The sequence below is a fragment of the Octopus sinensis genome, unplaced genomic scaffold (assembly GCF_006345805.1).
Source record: "Octopus sinensis unplaced genomic scaffold, ASM634580v1 Contig06889, whole genome shotgun sequence".
Taxonomy (NCBI): domain Eukaryota; kingdom Metazoa; phylum Mollusca; class Cephalopoda; order Octopoda; family Octopodidae; genus Octopus; species Octopus sinensis.
Genome location: NW_021829640.1, coordinates 21,776 through 31,622, shown reverse-complemented (window position 1 = coordinate 31,622; position 9,847 = coordinate 21,776).

The following is a 9,847-nucleotide window of genomic DNA, read 5'->3' as shown; positions in this document are numbered from 1 at the left end:
ACCCATGCATACCAGCCTCTCCTCTCCATGCCACCGATGTTATCCAAGAGAAAAGCAAAGGGGCCGATACAGCTTGGCACCAGTGACGTCGCAACTCATTTCTACAGCTGAGAGAACTGGGGCAACATGAAATAAAGTGTCTTAACTCAACACACAACCCGGTCTGGTCCACAAATCAAACTCACTACCTCATAATTTTGGGCCCGATGCTCTAACCACTGATCTATGCGCATTATGCATATTTATATATAAAGTAAAGACCCCACCCTGCTCCTTCAGTCATGATTGACCATAGGATTGCACCAAGAAAGTTGCCCTTCAGGGCACAAGTCCGGGCAAGGTTGTTTATGGAAGACCAGCAGTCACCTCTGCATACCAGCCTCTCCTCTCCATGCCGCTGATGATATCAATGGGAAAGGCTAAGGGGCCGATACAGCTTGGCACCAGTGACGTCGCAACTCATTTCTACAGCTGAGTGAACTGGTGCAGCGTGAAATAAAGTGCCTTGCTCAAGAACACAACACTGCTAAGTTTGGGAACTGAACTGACTACCTCATGATTGTAAACCCGATATTCTAACCACTGAGCCATCCACCTTCACCTTCACAAAAGGGGTGTCTTTACACATAAGGGTAAAGACTCCCCTTCAGTCATGAATGCCCATAAGATTGAACCTAGAAAGTTACCCTCCAAGGCACAAGTCCAGGCAAGATTGTTTATGGAAGACCAGCAATCACCCATGCATACCAGCCTCCCCTATCCATACCATTATATGTATATAGGGTAAGGGGTAAAGATATCCTTGGGATAACAGCTACAAGGTTACCCTCTGAGGCACAAGGCCAGGCAAGGTTGTTTATGGAAGATGAGCAATCACCCATGCATATCACTCTCCCGACTCCGCACCATTATATGTAGATAGGGTAAAAGGAAAAGACCCTCTTTTGGCCATGAATGACCATGGGATTGCACCTAGAGAGTTCCCTGCTGAGACATAATTTCAGGCAAGGCTGTTTGTGGAAGACTGTTAGTCATCCATGCATACCAGCCTCATCATCTCCATGCCACGGATGTTATCCAAGGAAAAGGCAAAGGGGTCGATACAGCTTGGTACCAGCGACATCTTCTCTTCTTATCTCTGTCTCTTTCACTCAATCTCTTCCTGCCTCCTCAGAACGGGAAGATGTCACTGGTACCAAGTTGTATCCGCCTTTGTACAGCTGAGGGAACTGGAGCAACATGAAATAAAGTGTCTTGCTCAAGAGCACAACACATAGGCTGGTCCAGGAATTGAACTCACTACCTCATAATTACCAGCCCAATGCTGTAACCACTGGGCCATATGCCTTGGTGAGAAGATTAAGCTATGGTATTTGTACACTCTAAGGTGGCAAACTTGCAGAAACGTTAGCATGCCGGGCGAAATTCTTAGCGGTATTTCGTCTGCCACTACGTTCTGAGTTCAAATTCCGCCAAGGTCGACTTTACCTTTCATCCTTTCGGGGTCAACTAAATAAGTACCAGTTACGCACTGGGGTCGATATAATCGACTTAATCCCTTTGTCCTTGTTTGTCCTCTCTGTGTTTAGCCCCTCGTGGGTAGTAAAGAAATAGGTATTCGTACACACAGCCTCCCACCTCATAGCTGTCCATCGCATGCACTGATATTGGACATGTCTTCCATCCCCCACCAGATCATGCTACTAGGTCTTTACTCATTCAACTCAGGAGCTGTGGGCTGGTAGAGGCTTCGAGGCAGGCCCCCTACCAGATAGCTAGACATGGTTGGGGAAGATCTCCAGGGGCTCGATGTCACCCCCTGATGTAATCTCCAAGGGATACAGGCATCCAGCAACAGGACCTCCGTAATGCTATGATGGACCGTGAAGTCTGGCGTAGCATGGTAAATTCCATTGTCTCGACCACGGTCGAACAATGATGATGATGATGTCACCCCCTGGAAGATGCAGAGGGGGGCTGGAACGAGACCGCCAGCGATAGAGAGCACTGGTGGACCTGGTCAGCTCTACACGTCTCTGGGACCACTAACCTGGGATGACCCCAACCCCATGAAGCAACCAAGCATATATATACATACATATATGCATACATGAAACCACATAGCCTAGTGGTTAAGGTGTTGCACTGATAGTCGCTAAATTATGGGTTCAATTTCCTGATTGGGTGGTGCATTGTATTATTGAGCAAAACACTTCATTTCACATTGCTCCAGTCCACTCGGCTGTAGATAGGTCACCCTGTGATGGAATAACCTTCAATGGTGCGGGCAGGTGGGTGGGATGTTGGTCTGCTTACCTTGACAGGAGTGGCACATTTATAAGCTAAAACAAAGTGAAGTGCATTGTGACCAGCGATGTATAACAACATTCAATAGTCCGGTTAATCATGTTATATATATATACATGAGTATGGGAGGGTGTATACATATGTATGTATGTATGTATACATAGGTGCAGGCATGGTCATGCGGTAAAAGGTTTGCTTCCCAACCACATGGTTCTGGGTTCAGTCCCATTGCGTGGCACATTGGGCAAATGTCTTCTGTTATAGCCTTGGGCCGACCAAATCTTTGTAAGTGGATTTGGTAGGTGGAAACTGAAAGAAGCCCGTCTGCATATGTATGTGTGTCTGTGCTTGCCCCACCCCACCATCACTTGACAACCGAAGTTGCTGTGTTTATGTCCCTGTGACTTAGCGGTTCAGCAAAGAGACTGATAGAATAAGTACTAGGCCTACAATAAATAAGTCCTGGGGTCAGTTTCTTTTGACAGTGCTCCAGCTTGGCTGAAACAAATAAATGAATATATCGACAAATCACATATCTTTCATTTGTTTCCGTCATTAGACTGTGGCCATGCTGGAGCATTGCTTTGAACTTTGGTGTGTTTACGCCCCCCCCCCCCGTAACTTAGCGGTTCGGCAAAAAGAGACCGATAGAATAAGTACTGGCTTACAAAGAATAAGTCCTGGGGTTGATTTGCTCGACTGACGGCAGTGCTCCAGCATGGCCGCAGCCAAATGACTGAAACAAGTAAAAGAGTATGTACATAAAACAAACAGTTGAGGCTAATTTGACTGCTGTTTCTAGCATGTAAAGCAGGCACATAGAGATGTCTTATGCTGTCTCCTTGTAATAGTGGTGGTGGTGGTGGTGGGTGGTGGCACCCTACTCTGGCAATAACAGTTAGCAGGGTGCGGCAGAGATGCTGTGTTGAAATGTGAGGAGTGAGTGGCAGGGTTGGACTACAAAGAGGGAAGTGGAGCCGGCGGTGGGGGTGGGGGGGTAAGGCGGGAGAATGGGGGAAAATGTTGGCTGAAGCATATGTGTGTGTGTGTGTGTGTGTGGAGGGGGAACTTAGGAAAGGGAGATGTGTGTGTATCTGTGCGAGAGGGCTGGGTAGATGGTGGGATGGAGGGGGCGGAGCAGGTATGTGGTGGGGTGGTGGTAGGTTGGGACGGGGGGTGAGGGGGAATGGAAGGGGGTGGTTTGTCATGTGATGGGTTCTGATATTATTGCATGCCTTGCATACTAGAAAATAGGGGAAGGGGGTTAAGTATGTTGTGTGTGTGTGTGTGTGTATAAGAGAGAGAGAGAGAGAGAGAGAATTATATACACCCATGCATCTTAGAAAAACATAATTTTAGAAATACATGTATATATATATATATATATATATATATACATATACATGAATGGCGGTGCCCCAGCATGGCCACAGCTCGTGAGCTGAAACTAGATAAAATAATAAAATAATATATATTGTCATCACATTACATACACACATATACATATATATGTGTATACATACACATATACATATATCTGTATGTATACAGATATATGTATACATACACATATATATACACATACATATATACACATATACATATATCTGTATGCATACATACATATATGTGCGTGTGTGTATATACATACCCTTTACTCTTTAATTTTTTACTTGTTTCAGTCATGTGACTGTGGCCATGCTGGAGCACCGCCTTTAGTCGAGTAAATCGACCCCGGGACTTATTCTTTGTAAGCCTAGTACTTATTCTATCGGTCTCTTTTGCCGAATCACTGAGTTACAGGGACTTAAATACACCAGCATCGGTTGTCAAGCGATGTTGCAGGGACAAACACATTCACACAAACACACACACACACACATATATATATATACATATATACGATGGGCTTCTTTCAGTTTCCGTCTACCAAATCCACTCACAAGGCTTTGGTCGGCCCAAGGCTATAGTAGAAGACACTTGCCCAAGGTGCCACGCAGTGGGACTGAACCCGGAACCATGTGGTTGGTAAGCAAGTTACTTACCACACAGCCACTCCTACGCCTACATACATTCATTCAGACACACACATATATGATCTATATATGTATATGTATATACTCACATATTTTTCTGGGTATGTATGTATATGCCACTTAAGTTTTTTTGCAGAAAGTAATATGTATTTGTACTCATACAAACACACTCATATATATATACACACACGCACATACATACATGCATACATACATACATACTTACATACGTACATATATATATACATACATACCTACATACATACGCACATACATACATACATACATGCATGCATACACACGTACATATATACATACATACTTACATATATACATACTTACATACACATATACATACATACATACATGCATACATACATACACACTTACATGCATGCATGCATACATATATACATACATACATACATGCATACATACACACACACATACATACATACATACATACATAACATATATAGTATATAGTACATGCTGCTTCCAGTAAGACTACCTCACACACACACACACACACACATAAGCACATGCACTCACACATATAAATAAATATATATATCTTTCATTCCCTTCGAAGTATTATCTCTAATAGTAGTTGGGAATTTAACTGCTATTTCTAGCGTGCAAGTATTTTTATGATGCATGCCTCTCATGTGTTTAAATGTACACTGTATTTATATATATATGTATATATATATATATATATATGTATGTATATGATTATATATATATATATATGTATGTATGTATGTTGTATATATATATATGTATATATATTATATATATATATATGTTGTATTATGTATATGTATTATTATATGTTATATATATGTGTATATATGTATGTATATATATATGTATATATGTATATATATATGTATGTATATGTATATATATACAATTATATGTATATATGTATGTATATGTATATATATATGTGTATATATGTATATATATGTGTATATATATATACGTATATGTATATATATATACGTATATGTATATATATATGTATATATATGTGTATATGTATATATATACGTATATGTATATATATATGTGTATATATGTATATATATGTGTATATATGTATATATATGTGTGTATATGTATATATATACGTATATGTATATATATATATACGTATATGTATATATATATGTATGTATATGTATATATATACACTTATATGTATATATGTATGTATATGTATATATATATATACTTGTATATGTATATATATATGTGTGTATATATATATACACGTATATGTATATATATGTATGTTTGTGTAATATATATGTATATGTATGTATATATATGCACACATACACACACATTTGTTACACAAAGGAACATATGTATTCATGCACCCACACGTACACAAACCTCACGCACACGGATCCAAATTCCTCAGATATGTGGCCACCCCCACCCGTCACCCACCCTCCACTTCCAGCAATTATATTCTCAGAATTTAATACATTCAAAAAGAGGGTGGCGGATGTGGGGTGGTGACGGTGGTGGTAAAACGGTAGGGGACCTTAGGGTGAGGGCGGTGGTGGTGTTGGCGGTGACAGCAGATGGTGGCAATGAGTAGTGGTGCGATTATGGTGGAGGTAGTGGTGGTGGTGGTGGGGGCAGGAATTTGACTGGGGATGGTGATGGTGGAAATGTAAGTGGCGGAGGTGATGGTGACGGTGTTGGGGGGGGTTTCGTGGTGATGGTGATTGTGATGATGTTTGTGGCAGTGGAGGTGATTGTTGGAGTGGTGGTGGTGGTGGTGAGGTGATAAAGGTGGTGATGGTGGTGGAGGTGATTGTTGGAGTGGTGATGAAGGTGGTGGTGATGGTGAGGTGATTGTTGGAGTGGTGGTGGTGGTGGTGAGGTGATAAAGGTGGTGATGGTGGTGGAGGTGATTGTTGGAGTGGTGGTGGTGGTAATGATGGTGAGGTGATGAAGGTGGTGGTGATGGTGATTGTCATGATATTTGTGGTGGTGGTGGTGGTGATTGTTGGAGTGGTGGTGGAGGTGGTAGTAATGGTGATGAAGGTGGTGGTGATGGTGAGGTGATTGTTGGAGTGGTGGTGGAGGTGGTAGTAATGGTGATGAAGGTGGTGGTGATGGTGAGGTGATTGTTGGAGTGGTGGTGGAGGTGGTAGTAATGGTGATGAAGGTGGTGGTGATGGTGAGGTGATTGTTGGAGTGGTGGTGGAGGTGGTAGTAATGGTGATGAAGTGTGGTGGTGGTGGATGGTGGTGAGGTGGTGATTGTTGGAGTGGTGGTGGAGGTGGTAGTAATGGTGATGAAGGTGGTGGTGATGGTGAGGTGATTGTTGGAGTGGTGGTGGAGGTGGTAGTAATGGTGATGAAGGTGGTGGTGATGGTGAGGTGATTGTTGGAGTGGTGGTGGAGGTGGTAGTAATGGTGATGAAAGTGGTGGTGTGATGGTGAGGTGATTGTTGGAGTGGTGGTGGAGGTGGTAGTAATGGTGATGGTGAGGTGATTGTTGGAGTGGTGGTGGAGGTGGTAGTAATGGTGATGAAGGTGGTGGTGATGGTGAGGTGATTGTTGGAGTGGTGGTGGAGGTGGTAGTAATGGTGATGAAGGTGGTGGTGATGGTGAGGTGATTGTTGGAGTGGTGGTGGAGGTGGTAGTAATGGTGATGAAGGTGGTGGTGATGGTGAGGTGATTGTTGGAGTGGTGGTGGAGGTGGTAGTAATGGTGATGAAAGTGGTGGTGATGGTGAGGTGATTGTTGGAGTGGTGGTGGAGGTGGTAGTAATGGTGATGAAGGTGGTGGTGATGGTGAGGTGATTGTGATGATATTTGTGGTGGTGGTGGTGGAGGTGATTGTTGGAGTGGTGGTGGTGATGGTGATTGTCATATTTGTGGTGGTGGTGGTAAGTGTTGTAGTGGTGGTGGTACTGCTGACATTAGATGTCAGAGGGTTTAGCAGATGGCGCTGTTGTACAGAGAATGGTGCAGTGATGATGATCTTCGGCCCTTTATTTCAATTCTTATCACACAATAGGTTTTCATCTTTCCATCTTCTACTTGTTTCAGTCACTGGACCATGGCCAGCTGGAGCACTGAGTTTTAGTCAAATGAATCAACCTTTGGTGCTTATTTTTTCCCACTAAAGCCTGGTATTTCTTCAAATTGCTAAGACACAGGAATGTAAACAAACTAACATCGGTTGCCAAGCAGTGGTGGTGTACAAACATACTCAAGACACACACACACACATATGTATATATATATTTATATATATACATATATATATATATGTGTGTATATATATATATATATATGTGGAGGCGCAATGGCCTAGTGGTTAGGGCAGCGGACTCGCGGTCGCAGGATCGCGGTTTCGATTCCCAGACCGGGCGTTGTGAGTGTTTATTGAGCGAAAACACCTAAAAAAAGCTCCACGAGGCTCTGGCAGGGGATGGTGGTGATCCCTGCTGTACTCTTTCTCCCACTCTTTCTTCTCTTGGCCTGCTCGCTTAGCCAGCGGGGTGGCGTCATTCGAAGGCTAAAACAATGCAAACGCATTGTGACCAGCGATGTGTAACAACATTTGATGGTCTGGTCAGTCACGTAATCACGTGATATATATATATATAGTCAGAGGAGTGGCTGTGTGGTAAGTAGCTTGCTTGCAAACTACATGGTTCGGGGTTCAGTCCCACTGCATGGCATCTTAGGCAAGTGTCTTCTACTATAGCCTCGGGCCGACCAAAGCCTTGTGAGTGGATTTGGTAGACGGAAACTGGAAGAAGCCCATCGTATATGCATATATATGTATATGTGTGTGTGCGTGTGTATATGTTCGTGTGTCTGTTTGTCCCCCCCCACCCAACATTTTGGATAATCACATGAATTCCTGTGTGTAGAATACAATTTCACAAAAATTTTCTGGAAATTCCAAAAAATAAAAGAGTTATGAGGGTTTATATGGCATACATAAAGCAGAATTTCATTTCTTTGCAGCTTACAACGATGTAAATTTACAACCAAAAAAACCTTAGGTTGACACATATATTGACCTCCTGGAATCTGTCCAGAGACATGCAACCAAACGCATACCCTCCATCAGACACCTACCATATTCTGAGCGCCTTGTTTCCCTGGACATGGATTCACTGAAGCTCCGGCGTCTGGCGACGGACTTGGTAAACGCCCACCAAGTTGTCAACCACCTCACCAATAACAACACTGAACACCTTTTTGATCTCCATGTGTCTAACACACGTGGACATGCCTACAAAGTCAGAAAACAAACACAGCTCCCAGGACTTTCGGAAACATTTCTTCACGCTCAGAGTTGCTGAAGCATGGAATAAACTGCCTGCGTCAGTTGTTGACTGCCATGACACTGCATCCTTTAAGGCCCTCATGCTTTCCGAAATCCGCCGAAACTACACCTGATTATATATGTACTTTAGATGAGTTGTAGTGCACCTGAGCACTGTACACAATTATTATTATTATTATTATTATACTCAAATGAATTTCAAGGCCCGAAAATTCCTTGTGAAATGTTGGAAAGATAAAGACAACATTTGAATATTTCCAATACATAGCTACATTATATTATATGTCAACTTGTATGCCAAAAAATGGTATCTCTCTGCCTGTCTGTCTCACCGACGACACTCTCTTGTCCTTTTCATCCTTCTGTCTGTTTATCTACCATATTTTCTGGCATACAACTTGAATTTTTGAGACCTAAATTTACAACCAAAGAAAGTTAGGTCAATGCCTATATACCAAAATTAATTCAAGGCCCAAAAATTCTATGTGAAATGCTGCAGGGTTTGGAAAGATAGAGATGATGATTGAAGGTTTACACTACATATTTACACTATGTACTACATTAAATTGTAATATATAGTAATATTATTATTAATAATCACCGTGATCACCGTGACCGACCAGGCCATCAGATGTTGTTACACATCGCTGGTCACAATGCACTTCGCATTGTTTTAGCCTTCAAATGACGCCACCCCACTGGCTAAGCGAGCAGGCCAACAGAAGAAAGAGTGAGAGAAAGTTGTGGCGAAAGAGTACAGCAGGGATCGCCACCACCCCCTGCTGGAGCCTCGAGGAGCTTTAATTGTTTTCGCTCAATAAACACTCACAACGCCCGGTCTGGGAATCGAAACCGCGATCCTACGACCGCGAGTCCGCTGCCCTAACCACTAGGCCATTGCGCCTCCACACTATTAATAATAATAGTAGGGAATATAATTCCAATGTTACAGGGAAAAATTCAATTTAGCAATTCTAAATCAAATTTCACAATATATATTATATGATTATGATAAATAACCCCTATTAAGTAATTCAATAGTGAAAGATATTATATATATCATCATCATCGTTTAGCGTCCGCTTTCGTTGCTGACATGGGTTGGACGGTTCAACTGGGGTCTGGGAAGCCAGAAGGCTGCACCAGGCCCAGTCTGATCTGGCAATGTTT